Source organism: Bidens hawaiensis, unplaced genomic scaffold, assembly GCF_021521415.1.
Source record: "Bidens hawaiensis isolate Kalapana, Puna unplaced genomic scaffold, B.hawaiensis_p1.1 tig00030286_1, whole genome shotgun sequence".
In the NCBI taxonomy this organism is placed as follows: domain Eukaryota; kingdom Viridiplantae; phylum Streptophyta; class Magnoliopsida; order Asterales; family Asteraceae; genus Bidens; species Bidens hawaiensis.
Window position 1 is genome coordinate 55103 of NW_027495053.1, and position 19652 is coordinate 74754.

At 31.6% G+C, this 19652-nt stretch overlaps 1 pseudogene; it reads right to left on the reverse strand.

Moving 5' to 3' along the window:
- Positions 1–317: 317 nt before the first annotated feature.
- Positions 318–12086, reverse strand: LOC143580238 (protein DMR6-LIKE OXYGENASE 2-like; annotated as a pseudogene).
- Between the last annotated feature and the right edge of the window lie 7566 nt (positions 12087–19652).

Sequence of the window (19652 nt, forward strand, 5' to 3'; positions counted from 1 at the left end):
GAGAGAATCTTAAGTGTGTGTTTTGGATGGTGTAAGGGATATGTGTAAATGAATTAAATGGAGGATTAAGGGTATATATATTTTTGATCATGGGCTTAAGCCCATGGTCTTTCCTTCATTCCTCCATAACCCAAGTCCATAACCCATATCCATTTACCCAACACAAGTCCATCTCGTATTCTATTCAACTAAACCGATAACGACCCGCTATAAAATAAACGAACTTTATTTTATTAATATAACCGAAAGTAGGATGTTACAGTGAATATGATATACCAACGGCCACCGCTTTATTCTAAAAACGTTATACAACGACTAATAGATAATATTCCAAACTTCCAACGGCTACTAATCTTTTGAATTAATCTCAACATGTGATGTTTGAGTAATTAAGTAGCCATGAACAAATCCAAGCAGTTATTCTTTGTAGGATCTTTCTTCTTATACTCCTCAAAGTATTCTCCATAAGTAAACTGTCTGTACACAGCAGGCTCATCATCTGTTACTAGTTCTGGAGCAGGTCCCATAACTGCCTCATCGGACGGAAGTAAAAAGCTAGGTATTGATATTCGTTCTTTATCACTGTTCACTATAGCTTGATGCAACATACTCTTGTATTTGCCATTGGTTATCACCTACATCTGTAATATATATAAACGAAAACATAAAAATCTTAGTTGTCGCGATGTGTTCGCTCCCCCTTTTTTTGGAGTCACCATATTTGCTTGATTTTTAAATAAAGGCTTCTCACGCATTTGACCCGAATTCACGGGTATGGGTCTTACCTGTAACAACTCGGGTTTTTCGTGTACTTTATCGGTATCAAAAACCCGATCCATTTTCGTTTCCGGGTAATTTTTAAATCATCAAAACATTTCGTTTACGAATTGATACTATTTTATTATTATATATAATAAATAAAACTTTTTAATGCCACATGTCATCACCAAAATGTCCCTCGTCAAATTTTCCCTCTCATCTCTCATATTAAATGTATTTCTCTTTCTTATTAATAGTTTTGTATTTTATTTTTTTTTCTTTTTAATCTTTCATTTTCTCTTTTTAATAATTTTTTTCTTGATTTTAAAAAATTAAATGCCAACATAAATATGTTATTAGTTTATATAAATTTATTGTATTGGTTATTAATATTAGTTTTTATAAGTAACCAATTTTCACGTTGATTTTGAATAATGATTGCAAAAATTAAGGTTTTAAATATATTATATATTAGTTAATCAGTATTAAGGTTTTATAATAAATAATATTATTGGATGAAGAGACAAGATTAACTTAAATTTATAATTTCAATAAACTTTTACTTACAATATGATTGTTTACTAAATTACAAGTTTTTTCTTTCAAATCCTTAAAAGACAAATTCACTATTAATGTATTTTCAGTGTTTATGTTAATTTAAACGAGCCGGTTTCTTTAACTGGTTAACGTATAAAACATGGTTAAGGTCAAAACAGTTTATGATTAAAATGAGTTCGGTCAAGGGTTGCTTTAAAAAGTAACCATTTACAACTTCTTTTTTAATTGATTATTTAATCAACTCATTGTTTATGTTAAGTTCATCATCTTAAAAATTCACAAAAATATAAACACCAGACTACATGTTTTGGTTTTCAGTTAGATAAGACAACTTCTTATCTTTGAAATACAAATGTTATACACAAGCACACTGTTAATCAGATGACAAATTTACTTTGTATATCTTTCTATTATTGAAGTTTTCAAAAATATAGAATTCATTAGTGAATGAGTTGTAATTGCACCAAAAAATGAGGTCGTTCAGAAATTAGCAAACGTTTGTTATCCATGTTTCCGGGAGATGAAAATATTACCATTTTTCAGTAAAATGATACGTTACAAGAAAGTATTAGTCATAAGTTAGTCCTAAAGCCAATATTGAAGTGACGTTACTTAAAATAAAAAACTAGAAAATTGGTCTATGCAATGAAACTAAATTGCATATAAAAATACAATATGATAGTCGTGCTATAAAAGCCGAAGTTCAATCTTTATACAATTTATTTTAGCTTATGGCCAGATATGTGTTGGATTATTTAGAGTTTAAATCATAAACAATGTGAAACTACTAAGTTTTGATATATAAAATAAAGTTACAAATAAAACTACAAATATTGTGTACAAATAAATATTTTGAAATTTATGAATTTTGTAACAACTTTTTATTTCCATATTGTGTATTGTGTAATTTATTCTATCATATAATATATCTTTATATTTATTGAAAATATTTTTTGTATTTTAAATTGTGTTATAATTATGTAAATAAATTTATTTATTTTAACCCGTGTGCTACACGGGTAACTAACATAGTTTATTATATTTAATTAATTACCTAAATGAACTTTCAATTTTATTCAATTTCCACCCCATACCTTAGTTTTAACCAATTTGAAATCCAATCATAAACCTCAGGGGGCTAGTTTGTAAATCTGGTTATTAGTTATATAATATTATATTATCTCAAACCCAAACCCAAGAACCAAATCTGTTTCTAAGTAACCCGTAACCCCAACGTTGCTTGATCCGTAATCTTAGTGGTTATTAACAAAATTGATTCTATCAAATCATTCATATGATAAAAACGACTTATACCGACAATATAATTATGGAATGAGATCATTTAGATACAACTATACATTATTAAGAAACCGTCTATATCAAGATCATTGTTATATCATTTAGGGTTAATGAAAACACAATTAATCGTACATACACCACCCACTGATGATCACGACGTAAACCCCTATGGTTAATTTTAGTATGGAGGCCGTTCTGTCCCCTAACGAACACATATTCAGGCTGACGGGTTTCGTTCGCCATTCTCCTTCAATTCTCTATCTCTACTGGTAATTCTTATATGCATCAATTTCGTTTTTAAGCACTAATCATTAACCCCAACATCAATTAAACAAACTAGTCTCAGATTTATCGATTGATCTTTTAGGGTTCATATTCAATTTGGATGAAACTGGGTTAATTGTATTTCAAATTTTGTTTGTGTTAGATTGCAACCAGAAAGCCCAGCGCGCATGGTCGTTATGCGTGTGGTTTGTTATTGAGCCGTCCAGGGGCGCAGATTCGAGCCTTGGCCAGCCCAGTTTTGCTTCTTTAGTTTTGTTATTATTGTTTTAAAGGTTAAACAAATTAAAAATCATTATAATTAATATTAAACATCAAGTAAATACTATTTTATTTAACCGACACTTTTAATTCGCGTTTCCTCGTCGCGGAATGTTTTGCAAACTCGCCATGTATGTGTGTGTGTATATATATTGACTTCGTTAACGATTTAAAATGCAAATTTGTTGAAAATTCTTATTAAAATTACTTATTTAGAAACGTTTAATTATTTATTTAAAGTATTATGTATTTATATCATATTTACTTTAATATTATATCTCAATTTATAGTAATCGGATCATTTTATTTAGTTTGTATATTTAATTATTTATCCAAATATTAATACAATAAGTATTTTTACATCAAATATATTTATTTTAATTTATTTCATTTATATATCTATCAAGTGTGAGCAATGAAATTAAATAGATAACGACAACATTCTGTATAAATAACAACACTAATAATCGTTTTAATACTACTACTAATAATAATAATATTAAAATCCAATAAACATTCTAATCACACTACTTAACTTAAATCACATTGAAATCTTAATTCATTAAATCGTGTATAACTTTTATAATTAATTTATATTATTATATCTAACTAGTAATCATTGACGGTATATCCCGAAGGGTTTACTTTCCTCATCATTCCTTAATATGTTCATCCGATCAAGGTGAGTAATCACTGCCCTATTTTACTTGTTTTCAAATGTTTTGGGGACACTTGCGTACCATTTATCATATTATTTATCTTATTATTTCTCAAACGCAAACTGTGATCTTTGTGTTGTGTACCAATTGAATGATTGCCTGTTACTTGATATTTGCTTACTTGCTTACTTGAATCGCATTCGGAGAGGTCCAACATAATCTCATTATAGTATGATCATACGACCGTCGTAGTGGCCGGAGCCCGATCGCATTGGCAATTGTTTCACCGACACCTCATTTTTGGTAACCAATGCCCATTCGCATGGCAACGGTTTAGCCCTTTCTTTATGGTTGATTGTTTATGTATGTGATATGGTTTAATTGTTTATACTCACAGATAACAGTTTTGACTATTTTTATTCACTTATATCATTATATATTATTACCATTTTTGTTTGTGTCAAAACTGGTGATCTACTCACTCAACATGTGTTGTTGACAAACATATATTTTGTACGCATTTGCAGGTTATAGATTTGGATTGCTTATCGAATTGAAGCTCACATAGAGATGACTTTAGGATAAAACATATACAAGAATAGTTGGTTTTGTGTTTGTAATTTTCTTTATTTTTGTTGTATATGAATGTTGTTTGATAATAAATAAATTAATTAGATATTGTCGCTTTATAATATCCTGATAGTAACCTTGTGAGATGTGACAATCAGTTCACGCACCGGCATTTCCGCCGTAGGTTGGGGTGTGACAGATTGGTATCAGAGCCGAAGTTTTAAGATAGGTCGTTAGTGGTGCCCTAATAACATTTTTAGAAACCCCATACGTGCTTATTTGTTTACCTGATGTGTTTTATTTGATTGTTTACAGCTTACGTAATTACTTGTTAGATTAATTACTTATTTAACTGCTTAGCTAATTGTTTATTTTATTGTCGTGCACACACACACACAACTCCGAAGCTATGATTCACTCTCAAATTATTTTATTACTCCGAAACTGTGTCTCATCCTCTAAATATTTTAATAACTCCGACGCAATGCCTCATTCCCAAGATATATATTTACATTTAAATTTTTGTTGGTTGTTTTCGTTGACGGGAATTTCTTTAAGGATTTCCTAAGCTTTGTTTTTACCTTTTTAGTGTTTACCGTAATCAGTTAACGGTTACATTTTTTTCCATTGCGTTTTATTGTTATTATTTTATTACTTTTTAAATGTCTGGTCGGGTGAAAAATCCATGGGACGCCATGGACACGCCAACTATTCATTTTCACAATTATTATATTTACGATATTTGGTTTGAGCATTATCACGTGTGGTGATACACGAGATAATTCAACTACTCATACTTACATTTGTCATTCGTCATTTAGTTTGGTCGGTTAAAACGACACGTAACACTCATGGACCAACAAAATATCATGAATAAGCTCATGGGAAACCCAATATATCGAGAAACTTACGTTATTTATTATTTGTTTATGTATTTTATTGTATTTGAAACAAGTTACGATTTAACTCAATTATTTAATTATTCATTACATGTAACCAAGACTTATTGATTCAATTCATTGACATACTCACAAATATTTTCATTCCCATGATGAGACACAAATCATTCACTCACCGGGACTCTGTTATCATAAGTTCATCTAAACAATTTGCTATTTAATTATCTAATCGGTTATCTCGCACTCATATTATCACATTCACAAATTATCAAGAGCAATTAATAGCTATTTTCTCATACGTATATTATAACATCATCAGACTATCAAATATAATAAAATTATTATTAAATACTTTAATATTTAAACAATATCCCTCATGTTCACGATTATCACGTTATCAATTAACGAACTTATCACAAGTAACTCAATACCCCTAATAACTATCAATTACATCTCAGTTATCACCCTCAAATTTTTAGTATTAACATTTTAATTTGTTATGCTTCGATAAAATCTCATATCAAATCATCTCATTGATTATATCACCTACTTACCGAATTATCGTATAGATTACCTCATTTAAATTCTGACTTATCCTTAAGTCATGATTAACGCTAGCACAACTTATGTCGAATTTCACTTTTTCTTTAATAACTAATAAGAAATTTACACAACCTATTATTTATACTCATTTAATCTCAATTTACATAATTATAGAATGATTTCTACATCAAACAATACAGGTCATATATTCTCTACACCCGCTTTATGACCACAAGTACTGTCAAAGAGATAGCTCCTACAATCTCTAGGGTATAAATTCTAACTCAAAACACTAATGCAATCAATTTAATATTGTCACTAATTTTTTTCAGAAAAATTTCGATTAATTTACCGTTAATCACACTCATAACAACGATAATAACGATAATAACAAACGCAAGCTTAATAATCGAGTTTAGGTTATTAAGTAAACTAATTATCAATCTCAACGAAATCATAGTGTCCCAAACAAGAAAACCTTACACCAGAATACGCTCGTTACGTCTTATTTGCGACTTTCGTCATCCAACTCAATTCTTGTGTTATTCTTACACTCACTATAACAGTTTTGGTTATCCCGTTAACACTTGTCGTTACGCTGCCTACGACACAAAGACATCCCACAACGGTCTATGCCGTTAACTTAGCTTTATACACCCGCTACACGTGCCTTATACAATTATGGAGACCTTAATCACCCTCATAACAACGCATTGTTCTTTACTAATTCACGCCGAGTTCAAATTATACCGGCACCGTACCGTACTACCCATGCTCATTTAGCTTAAACTTATCAACTCTATGCCTTTCAGGCTTTCTTCATGTAACAAGGTCGTTCTCGCTTATTCGATTCTAGACCCGCAAGACTTAATTTCATCAAGCTTACCTTAGTCAAACCTCGTTTTCACAAACCTATTCGAGGTGCCCCAAATCATTCGATCTCAACTATTTAAGTTTTCATAAGCTCAATTAACAAAGGTGTTTTGAATTAAACCAATCGTAGTTATGTTTTCACAAAGAAGATTTTTTATCGTCTTCATCATTTTCGTCTAAACGTATTTTGTATTCAATTATAGCTTAAACGATTATTTGTCTGAATTAGTTATTTTGGAACAAACCCAACTTGGAAAATCCATCATTTTAAGTATCTTTTTCGTATACAATAAATTTTTTCTTATCTTTCCAAAGATCAATATCATTGGTTGTCGTACTTATCTATACGTTTGGTTTTACTTAATCAAAAATTATAGGATTTGGCTCATTAACATTTCGTCAACTGATCAAAATACTTAGATTCTCATAAATCGAAACAATTTTGTTTTCCTTTTTCAATTATAAAAGACACAATTTCGACAGTCAGTTATTAGTTGACCATATTATTCAATTTGTCTTTTCTCATTTACCTTGTTTGCTTATTAAATTATTGACAACGTGTCAATTTCTACTCTCAACTTTGATTTTTAACATTTTTGTACGTCGTGTATTTATTGATCTCGTGCATTACAAGTTACCTTTCATTTTGTAAATTTTTATCGTTGTAATTGAAATGTTATAGTTCTATTATTAATTGAACTTGTCATTATTTAAACAAAATTATTTCTGTTATGGAATTTTAATTTCCATTATTTAAGTAAATTTTCACTTTAAAAAAATGAAAAAAAAATGAATTTCATTGGATTCCCATGGTGATTTAATTGGAATTTTATTATTAATTTTCACTATTATCTAATTTTAAAGATTTAAATGGAATAGGACTATCTCGATGATTCGTGAATATCCGCTTCCCAATTTCATCTATTTACAGTTTGTTTATATACATAAATTTTTGCATTAATATTTTTGCATTTTCAATTACTACTACCAGTACTTTAATATTTTAACCTACCTCATCTTAAATACACAATTGCGATATTTCAATGTTGTATAAAGTTCTCTTTAAATTTCATGAGTTTCTCATTTAACTAAACTAAATCCCTTAAAGTCTTCGTTAATCTTGTTCAAATTTGTACTCACGGTTTTATGAATTCTACCTTGAATGTTGCAATATTTAAAAATTTCACAGGTTATTATTCGTCTACAATTATTAATTAATTCCTTCATAAACTTTTGTTGATGTTATTGTTGCAATCATATAATTTTTGGTAAGTTCACGTAAATTTGTTAGTTGGCTCGTATCCCCATTCTCTTTCTTCACAATCGATCTTGTCGACACACCATATATCCCAACTTCAATGTTCCCGTTCCTCTTAACTTTTAAGTTACTTTAAAATTTTCACTAATTTCATTAATCAAACTTGAAGGTTAACCTAAATTGCGCTATTAGAAATATTTTATAAAATCTTCTGATTTTACACCTATAATAAGTCAACTCTCAATGGTTTTATAATATGTTAGCACTTTCCTCATATTTATAATAAGTTAATAACTTTTCTTACAAAATTATCATGCCTTTCAAATATTTTGTAAACCACACGATGGGACGAGTTATGTGGACCATCCGACGACCTAAGTAATTATGGAGGCCTACATAATTATCGAAGTTCTCGCATGGAAATCATAATGCATGCAATTGTGTGTCATAATTTAGAATCGAAAATAGTTGGGATAACTGTACGAATGTAGAGATGATAAGGACATGGTGGATACGCCGCTGGTACATCCTATATATAAGTGTCCTTATCGGATTTTCATTTGGAGCGTTGTTTCAACCATTCAAAGTTCCGTGTTATGATAAAATTTTAAATTATATTTAAAAAAAAATTATTTTCAAAAAAATTCAACGGTTTTGCTTAATTTCGGGACGAAATTCCCTAAAGTAAGGGAGACTGTAACAACTCGGGTTTTTCGTGTACTTTATCAGTATCAAAAACCCGATACATTTTCGTTTCCGGGTAATTTTTAAATCATCAAATCGTTTCGTTTACGAGTTGATAATATTTTATTATTATTATTTATTATATATAATTAATTATCTAAATGAACTTTCAATTTATTCAATTTCCACCCCATACCTTAGTTTTAACCAATTTGAAATCCAATCATAAACCTCAGGGGGCTAGTTTGTAAATCTGGTTATTAGTTATATAATATTATATTATCTCAAACCCAAACCCAAGAACCAAACCCGTTTCTAAGTAACCCGTAACCCCAACGTTGCTTGATCCGTAATCTTCGTGGTTATTAACAAAATTGATTCTATCAAATCATTCATATGATAAAAACGACTTATACCGACAATATAATTATGGAATGAGATCAATTAGATACAACTATACATTATTAAGAAACCGTCTATATCAAGATCATTGTTATACCATTTAGGGTTAATGAAAACACAATTAATCGTACATACACAACCCACTGATGATCACGACGTAAACCCCTATGGTTAATTTTAGTATGGAGGCCGTTCTGTCCCCTAACGAACACATATTCAGGCCAACGGGTTTCGCTCGCCATTCTCCTTCATTTCTCTATCTCTATTGGCAATTCTTATATGTAACAATTTCGTTTTTAAGCACTAGTCATTAACCCCAACATCAATTAAACAAACTAGTCTCAGATTTATCGATTGATCTTTTAGGGTTCATATTCAATTTGGGGGAAACTAGGTTAATTGTATTTCAAATTTTGTTTGTGTTAGATTGCAACCAGAAAGCCCAACGCGCATGGTCGTTGTGCATGTGGTTTGTTACTGAGTCGGCCAGGGGCGCAGGTTCGAGCCCTGGCTAGCCCAGTTTTGCTTCTTTAGTTTTGTTATTATTGTTTTAAAGGTTAAACAAATTAAAAATCATTATAATTAATATTAAACATCAAGTAAATACTATTTTATTTAACTGACACTTTTAATTCGCGTTTCCTCGTCGCGGAATGTTTTGCAAACTCGCCATGTATGTGTGTGTGTGTATATTGACTTCGTTAACGATTTAAAAAGCAAATTTGTTGAAATATTCTTATTAAAATTACTTATTTAAAAACGTTTATTTTATAATTATTTATTTAAGGTATTATGTGTTATTTCATATTTACTTTAATATTATATCTCAATTTATAGTAATCGGATCATTTTATTTAGTTTGTATATATAGTTATTTATCCAAATATTAATATAATAAGTATTTTTATATCAAATCTATTTATTTTAATTTATTTCATTTATATATCTATCAAGTGTGAGCAATGAAATTTCATAAATAACGACAACATTCTGTATAAATAACAACAATAATAATCGTTTTACAATAATAATAATAATAAAATCCAATAAACATTCTAATCACACTACTTAACTTAAATCACATTGAAATCTTAATTCATTAAATCGTGTATAACTTTTATAATTAATTTATATTATTATATCTAACTAGTAATCATTGACGGTATATCCCGAAGGGTTTACTTTCCTCATCATTCCTTAATATGTTCATCCGATCAAGGTGAGTAATCACTGCCCTATTTTACTTGTTTTCAAATGTTTTGGGGACACTTGCGTACCATTTATCATATTATTTATCTTATTATTTCTCAAACGCAAACTGTGATCTTTGTGTTGTGTACCAATTGAATGATTGCCTGTTACTTGATATTTGCTTACTTGCTTACTTGAATCGCATTCGGAGAGGTCCAACATAATCTCATTATAGTATGATCATACGACCGTCGTAGTGGCCGGAGCCCGATCGCATTGGCAATTGTTTCACCGACACCTCATTTTTGGTAACCAATGCCCATTCGCATGGCAACGGTTTAGCCCTTTCTTTATGGTTGATTGTTTATGTATGTGATATGGTTTAATTGTTTATACTCACAGATAACAGTTTTGACTATTTTTATTCACTTATATCATTATATATTATTACCATTTTTGTTTGTGTCAAAACTGGTGATCTACTCACTCAACATGTGTTGTTGACAAACATATATTTTGTACGCATTTGCAGGTTATAGATTTGGATTGCTTATCGAATTGAAGCTCACATAGAGATGACTTTAGGATAAAACATATACAAGAATAGTTGGTTTTGTATTTGTAATTTTCTTTATTTTTGTTGTATATGAATGTTGTTTGATAATAAATAAATTAATTAGATATTGTCGCTTTATAATTTCATGATTGTAACCTTGTGAGCTGTGACCATCAGTTCACGCCCCAGCGTTTCCGCCGTAGGTTGGGTGTGATATTACCAAACCCAGATATTTCTTAAACGGGTTATAACATCACATTAAATTAAAAATTATTCTTACCAAATTATTGATGTGAAAATCTTATAAAATAGGATATACTAAAAATTATTATATGATTTTTAATAATTTGTGGAACCATTTTAAACCGGGTTATAACACATTTTAGTTATTTGTGGAATCATTTTATCATCAAACTCTAAGTATATTATAAATTTTCTTACAATAAATAAAATTAAACTCCAAAAACATATATAAATATTAAAAATGAATAATGTAAAACAGCCACCGTAATACGAGAGATAAAAACTAGTTTATATATATATTACATAAATTGAAACTAAAAACGATCAAACTATAAAAAGAGGATGGAGAGGTGGACGACGAACCTGAATCTGATCATAAATGTTAACAATGAAAGTGTTCGGAGCTGGATCGATTGGAACCCATTGACCATCTTTGAACACCTGAAGAACAGGGACCTCACCTTGAAGAAGGATGCCGATGATATAAATCTGGTTGAGGGCATGGCGTACTTTCCCATTTGTCTATTGATGTAGTCTTTATCGAGTCCTAAGCTCTCTGATACGGCTTCAGTCAGTTGAAGTGCTAACTCTCTTATACATATACTCACCTTGATCGGGTAGCACAAGAGTCCCATGAAGTCTCTCCAATCAACATGCTTTCTAACTTCTTTGTTGTAGTTTGAATATAGTCCGTTGGCCTTAAAGTTGAGGCTGTCCGAGTACATTTTCATCCTTTCTTCTTCCGGCAAGTTGAAGAATTCTTTCGCGACCTGCATCATGTTGGCTATGGTGGATTCCGGTACCCCATGGTTTACAATCTCTAAGAAACCATAATCGCGACAAACTCTACCGATTTGTTCGACTACATGAGGGCGGTTGGGACTGTTACGATCGCGGAGGTCAATGAGAGGGCTGGAATCATGAACATTAACTTCTTGGAGATTTGGACGTTCGGAGATGGGGCGAATGTAGTTTGAAGGGACTTGATCAAGTTTTTCAGATGCAACACAATGTCGGTGAAGCAGTACTTTTTTAGAGATAGCGGCCATGGTTAGAGGTAGATGTGTTAGAAATGAAAATGAAGGTTAGCAAGTCGTATTATAGCATGCACATTATCTTTTCTACCCATAAATATTTTAATAATTTTTCGGGGACATTATGTCTCCTCCGTTACTAGTTCTAGAGTAGCATGGAGTCACCAACTCGTAAGCATTCACATTACTTTTCACCTTTTTAATTGATGAATACAACAAACTTTTAATTTTAACCTTTTTAGTATTTGCAAGTTTAAAATAATATTCACAATATATATGATATTAACCCTCGAACTAGTAAATAAAAGCTTCATACTTTAAAACTATTAGGTGTGTTCGTGCGTTACGGTGAGGACACAATGTGGAATTCAATGGTATAACTTTGGTTTTCAATGTAGCAGCGATGCAACGATGATTTGGTTGATAACTATTTAGTTCGGTATGGTACCATAGCAGTAGATTCATTGTTTACATTATTTCTTGTTCATTGTTTCATTGAAAGCAAACACTAAATTTTGACATATGTTAATTATATTTGTTGTCATACTGAGTGTTGCAATTGACAGAGGATGTTTATTTTTCTCAAATATGAATTACAATTAATGTAACAATTTAATCATAAGTCACAACTCATGTTAGGTAATAAAGTGAATAGATCTTAATCAATATTGTGAAACTTTGTTTTTAACAAAAAGGTATAAGAGAAAACAACACCGAATGCCAACTTTCTATCATAAACCAATAACAATGTCAAATCTTTAGTTACCAACTTCGTCAAGATGTCAAAAACAACACTGAATGCCCCTTTCGTATAAACATACAAAAACACAAAACTACCCATCAACGTTTAACATTGGTTTCTTTTCATTATCACCAGTATGCTGCGGGGTCGATAATTTGCAACTCATTTTTTTTTGTTTTTCTTATTTGTATAATATTTTACAAAAGTTTGAAATTAAAGTTTTAGCTTGTACATTATAAACTTATTTAATAATTTTGCTGGTTTGAAAGTAGTATTTTTCATTTGTATTTTTATGTACTCAACCAAACTCTTGCACTTGACTCTAAAAACAGGATTGTAAGATTATAGATAACATTCAAACATATTTTAAATGAATGTATATACTTATTTGATCACTTCTTGCTTAATGCCTACAAATGATCTAGCAACCTATGAAACCAAAGCGTGCAATCAAGCATCAATCAAGATAAAAGATTGAAAGGAACCTGTCTACACACCCAACACCTGAAGTCAGTAAGTATATCAAAGCAATTGCTTAACTTCACTAATACTCCTAAAGTGTGACATTAGTGCTAGATTGAAACAAAGTCACTGTAAGTAAGATCAAATTGTTGATCAGTTTCTATAATCGATGATATAATGTAAACAAGGAAATATGTAATACCTGATAATCCAGTGATGTTTGAGATTGACATCTTCTTAATCTGATCGAGTTCCCCTTTAGGGTGTATGGTTAGGATGGAGATTAGGTGTTCTTGATGAACACGATTTGAGAGAGAGAGAGGTAGGGGATAGGGATGGCAAAAATCCCCGAATCCGACGGGGAAACCCGAAAACCGGCTTATTTCGGGTTGGGTCGGGTTTTGTTTTTTCGGTTTCGGGTCGGGTTTCGGAGATTGTTTCGGGGATTGTTTCGGGTTCGGGTTCGGGTTTGGGTTCAGGTACCCCCGCCCCGACCCGCCCCGATATAATATATAAATATAAATATAAATAATATATATATATATATATATATTAAAAACCTAAACCTACATCCAGACATCCACTCATCCAGACTCCGCCACCGCCAGTCCGCCCCCGATTCACTCAATCGCCGTCTGCACCACCATCACCATCCACTCAATCGCCGTCTGCACCACCGGACCACCCTCCTCCTCCTCGTTTTGATCCCAGCCGAAGTATGTAATCTCACTCTTTAATCACACACACACACCATTCTTTTCTTCCCCACTATCACACACACACCGAAGTATGTTTTCTCCTTTTTTAGGGTTTTTCATTTGAAATTGACCTAATTTTGTTGTTGTTGCATATCGTATGATACACCGTTCTCTTTGCGATTGATGATTGACATGATAATTGATTTGGGGAATCTAATTTGTTTTAGGGGTTTCCTCTTTCCATGATAATAGACTATATTAATATTAATATTATCCTCAATTATATTCATATTCTTACTCTATGGCCTCTCGGTCTCTGTTTCATTCCACCGCTTTCTCATCCTACCACCTGTAAGATCCCTAATTCTCTTATTATTATTATTATTATTATTATTATTATTATTATTATTATTATTTCACCTGTTTTCACTCCAACTTATGTTAACGTAAATATTAACGAACTTATTCCGATCGAATTGCATGTTTTAATGTAAATCGTATTGAACTTATTGATTTCTGCTAGCTAGCTATTTAACTGCTCCTGCATTGAATAATTAGACTGTAGTTGACTGTTGATTGTATTCGGTGAGTACGTGTAGTCAAATTAGACAGTTTGGCAGTTTGCGTGTTGTGGCTATTGAGATGAGTTTGGATTGGAGCTGGATAGTGTTTGTAAGTATGTGATCGATGGCTTGTTGATGAATGAGATGGCGATTTAGGTTAACTTGATTAACTCTGACATGAGTTCCGATTGAATTATATGTAACACGTAAGTCGTATTGAAGTTATTGATTTCGGTTAGCTAATTAGCTGCTGCATTGAATAATTTTTTTAGCTCTGATGATTTTCGTGTTTCGTTAGGTTGTTAATTATTGTTTTTGTGTCGTCGTCGTGTTAGAAGGAGCTAATTCGATTCTCCACCGCTCCTTTTGGGTCGGATCGGTTTCGGGTTTTCGGGTTCGGGGACGGGGCGGGTCGGGGGGGGTACAAAAAACCAAACGGGGAATCCCCGATTTAAACCCGACGGGTAATGGGGCGGGTACGGGGATGGTTTTTGGTTTCGGGTTCGGGTTCGGGTTAAGCAAAACCCGCCCCAAACCCGCCCCGTTGCCATTCCTAGTAGGGGATGATTCTTATGGTGTTATTATTCATCATTAGTTATTAACCTCTCTAATAAGCTCTCTATATATACACCCAAGGGGAAACCCTATTAATGTTAGTAAGGGTAATTCCGTCCATCAAGGATTTACCAGTTATAAACATAAGGTTATTTAGGTCAATGATCAATAATAAGATAAATAATTATAAGGGCCATATATAAAATATATATAAAATATATATTTATTCTAACATTCTCCCACTTGGCCTAGTAATTATTTATTATGAGCATTAGATTAGTCTGATCAGAGGTTAATACTCATTTTAGTTCTAAACCCAAATTGCAGCAGAGAAATACAGTCGTTGAATCAATATTCAACTCAGGACCCCCATTAATCATACTACAACTCAAATTTAAAACCTAACTTTAGGATCAAATTGACAAATAAGCCCTTACCGTTGATTTGTATAATTAGTGTCTATACGTCTTTAGGCATGCATGAACGTATTTAGAGACAAAACAAATTTTCAACGTATGAGGAAAAATTAATAATTAATCATTCATAGTACGATACGCAGTTGCGCTTGGTCATTGGTAAAACCCGTCTCTATTATTGGCCATTTAGGAGACTTATGGGTGACAGACCTTTAATTAGTGGATCCATAAGCATATCATGAATGCATTCGATACAAAAGTTTAGTTTCCTCTATTTGTTCTTAAGTCATAAGCGAACAATAATTTAGACTTGTATCGAATTCTAATGCAGCTCCGCTTGAACTGTTACTGTTCAAGAAATAAGGGTAGCTGACTTTATCACAATAAGTCTTCAATATTGGATTTATATGAAGTTAATAAATTATGAGTCAACTGATAAAGTTTTCCAACAACATTTAGTGACACGTTGCGTTATGATCAGCAACATATTATGTCATTATAACTTAGGTCGTTGTTATCAGTTAGTTAGGACTCCTTCATGAGATAGTAATGTCTGCTGACATAAGGATATACCCAGAAGTTGACAAAGTTAGAATATTAGTAGTCAACCGTTTTTTAGTTCTCACTTCTTCTTCTTTAAATTATTGTGTCTCGTTTCTTAGAGATATTGTGATATTTTATCAGATGCTTCACAATAGAAATAATTAGTCTAGTGTTTAGCAATGTGACCAATATCTAAACGAGTATAGATTTGAACCTTCTTAAGGCATCTAATTAATGATGCATAAGGAAATAATCTCATTTATCCTATTAGCCTCTAAAGGAGAGCAATATTGTATGTTACAAGTGTAAGGACCCGTTTCATGTAAAACATATAAAACTAATGAGTCTATCTCGGTGTATTTTGATAACTATTAAATAAGAGGTATCTCCGAGATTGATTAGGTCAAGATATGCGTTAACAATACTTTGACTCATGTAACATATACTTGTCAAAAGAATGTCATCTATATAAGGACAAGTTTACATTAGTTGCTCCCACTCATCTTGAGGTAGGTAAATCAATCCACTTAGTTCTTGATGAAGAGAGTTGCATTATGATTTCATTATTGATTCTTGCATCAACCCATACATGGATTTTATTGACTTACAAACTAAGTGTTCTTAACCTTCAGTTTAGAACTTACAGGTTATTTTACGAACATGTAGGCCAGTGTTAGGGAAAGTTGTTTTAATGTTCATGTAATGTAGCTCTAAATTATTATAAGCTACTAGAACATTGATGATCCTCAAAGTAACCTTTTGTAAGACAAGGAACTAGGTTCTTTGATAATTTACTCCCTCTTGAGTATACCTTTATCAATCAATCATACCTTTAGTGTATTAACGTTATTCATTCAGATTTAGTTTAATAATGACTATCTTTTAGGTAATTCAACCAAATCCCAAACGTTATACTATTTTAGAAGATTGATTGATACTAATGGTTTAATTAGAAGAGGTAGGATCATTAAACCTTCCAAAATCCATTTAATCTTTAGTCAGGTAGGGTACATAATCATCAAAGTTAGTAGGCCTTTGAGACCTAGATGACCTCCTGAGTTGATTATTGGGTTTATAAGGAGTTTCATATTTTCAGGTATATTAGGAGCAATATTAGTTTCTAAGTATGTAAGAGTTGGTGCAGTATGGTGTACAAGAGGTGTAATCGGAGTTAAAGTAAGCGACAATCTCTCCCCCCGCGTCTTGTACTTAGCCAAGTTATGATAAGGACTTTTACTGCTCCTACTGACCTTAGAAATATGTAAGAATTCAGCATGCTTAGGGTCAACATCAGAAGACCAATAAATTCTAATTGAGGATTATATTAATTAGTCTTGGTAAGAAATCTAAGTTTTCCCATATTTAGGTATCCAACAAAATTTGTTAGGAGTAGCATTAAATGTTAAGGAGACAAGATATAATGGAGCAGTGTCTTATACAAGGGATGTTTTATGAGGTAGATTAAGTTGTTTCTCCCCCATCTCTTGCATATAAGGACACTCAGTGCTCCCACTGATCTTTTAGGCCTCTAAAACTCCATACAAGTTTTGGCGATTCATGTCATAGGAAACTTTCATACATTTAGACTTGATTTCCTTATTGTCCATATTTCATAAGAAATTTTAAGGACATATTTAGAAGGAATACTGATAAGTATATATGAATTGATTTCTTTAAAGAACTTGTCCAGTAGGAAACAGATTAGATACAAGTTGATATTCTTCTAAGCTCCACTAATAGCAGTGAATTATAACTTATGGTGGACCTCACTTACTCCCTTTATCCAGTTTATATTTAGGGCATTTAACACATGCTTTCAAATCACTAAGAATGAGATTTAATGGCAATTCATCCTTTGTCAACCGAGTCATGATTTCTCATGAAAATTTTGGTCTTAATGGATGAAGTACGTAAGTCTCATTTATCTTTTGTTAAATTCTCATTTCTATGATAACAAAAGGTTGTGAAATTTGTAGCATCGCTTAGTTTTATCTTATAAGGTTTCTATTCAGATAATAACGACCGATAATATGATAGTTTTAGTTAGTAGTGACTTTGTTTTGGTCATTTAAAACCTTATAACTGTCAAAATGTAGCTTTAGTATTGATACTAAATTCTGAGTAAACTCTAGAATGTTTAAGGCATCATAAAGCTTAATACAAAACAGCTTTTATGGTTCTTACAACCTTAACATTAAATGAGTCACTGACTCTCATCTTAATTATTATCGATTTCTGATAAGGAAACGTATAAAACTAAACTCAACTAACATGTGTTAATAGGGATATTAATATTAGTGGAGTTAAATATCATTAATTGGTAACTACCTTTCTTAGCCAACTGTTCCCTTGATGTATGGATAGTCTCTTTGCTCATGCCTAGTCTAATGGCATGATTTTGCAGTGAGACTTTCCCTTTGAGAACTTAGAGCTGGAAGTAGTACTTGTATTTTGTTTCAAGACTTTAGAACTATCATCTTTTAAGGTTTAGTGGTAATAAGGTGAATAACATTTGATTTTCAATTTTAGGCATTCCTTTTCCTGTACATATATTGCTAGCAACACACTCAGTTTCCTTTAGTACTTCTGAGTGTTATAGTTGATTCTTAAGGCATCTAATTGTACTGGTGGAAAAGTAATACACTGAAAAGACTTCATTAAGTTCCATGTATAAGCTCTCAGTTTATGGGTCATGGAATTAAATATTAGGATGTATTCACAAATGCCAATTAACCTTTTTATTTAGAATTAGAGTGTTTTGCATGCATCTTAGGAATTGTTTTGATTCTATTATTTCCATAGAAAAAAAAAACGTTAGTCTTAGGAATTTTAGAATCCGTAATTGCTCACCTGATAGGAATCATGTAAGGAGTTCTTGATTATCATAAGAGACATATTTATTTATCCCACTGATTATGCTCAAGTGTTTTTCTGTAATACTTTTATCAGAATGAGCAGTAAGAATTTCAAGTCTTTAAGGATAATCAAGACTCAAAAGGGCAAATTTTATAAGACCCTTTTAGAAGCAAAACTCTTCTTAGGTTTTGTAATAAGAGTGGATGATTTAGGTTTGAGATTCAAACTTTATAGAAGAATTTTAGAGTGATTTATGTTATGGATAATCTAATAAGGCAGACTGAAATTAGGATCATTAATGAAGGATCATTAATGTAAGGATCATTATGAAGATGTGATAATTTTAAGTATAACACCAAAATTAATTTTATTATACTTAAATAAAATAGATCACCGTTGGGCAGAAAATGTATTATTTAAGTATAAAATTCTTGTGCGAAAATAATTGTAACAAATCACCGTTGGGCAGAATTGGAACAATCAAGTTGTTATGCACAAGGTAAGTTTGCAATACATAAATGTAACAAATCACCGTTGGGCAGAATTGAGACATTTAAGGTATTTAAGGCAAAGTTAATGTCATTTGAGTATCTAGCAATTTTAGGATACTCATCTTTTAGATGACTATGCTTAGTTAGACTAAAACAACTTTGTTAAGCTACCACATCACCATTGGGCAGAAGTGAACTCATGAAGTGTTGTTTAAGTTAAGCAAAACTAAAGTCATGCGAGTGTCTGATAACGTT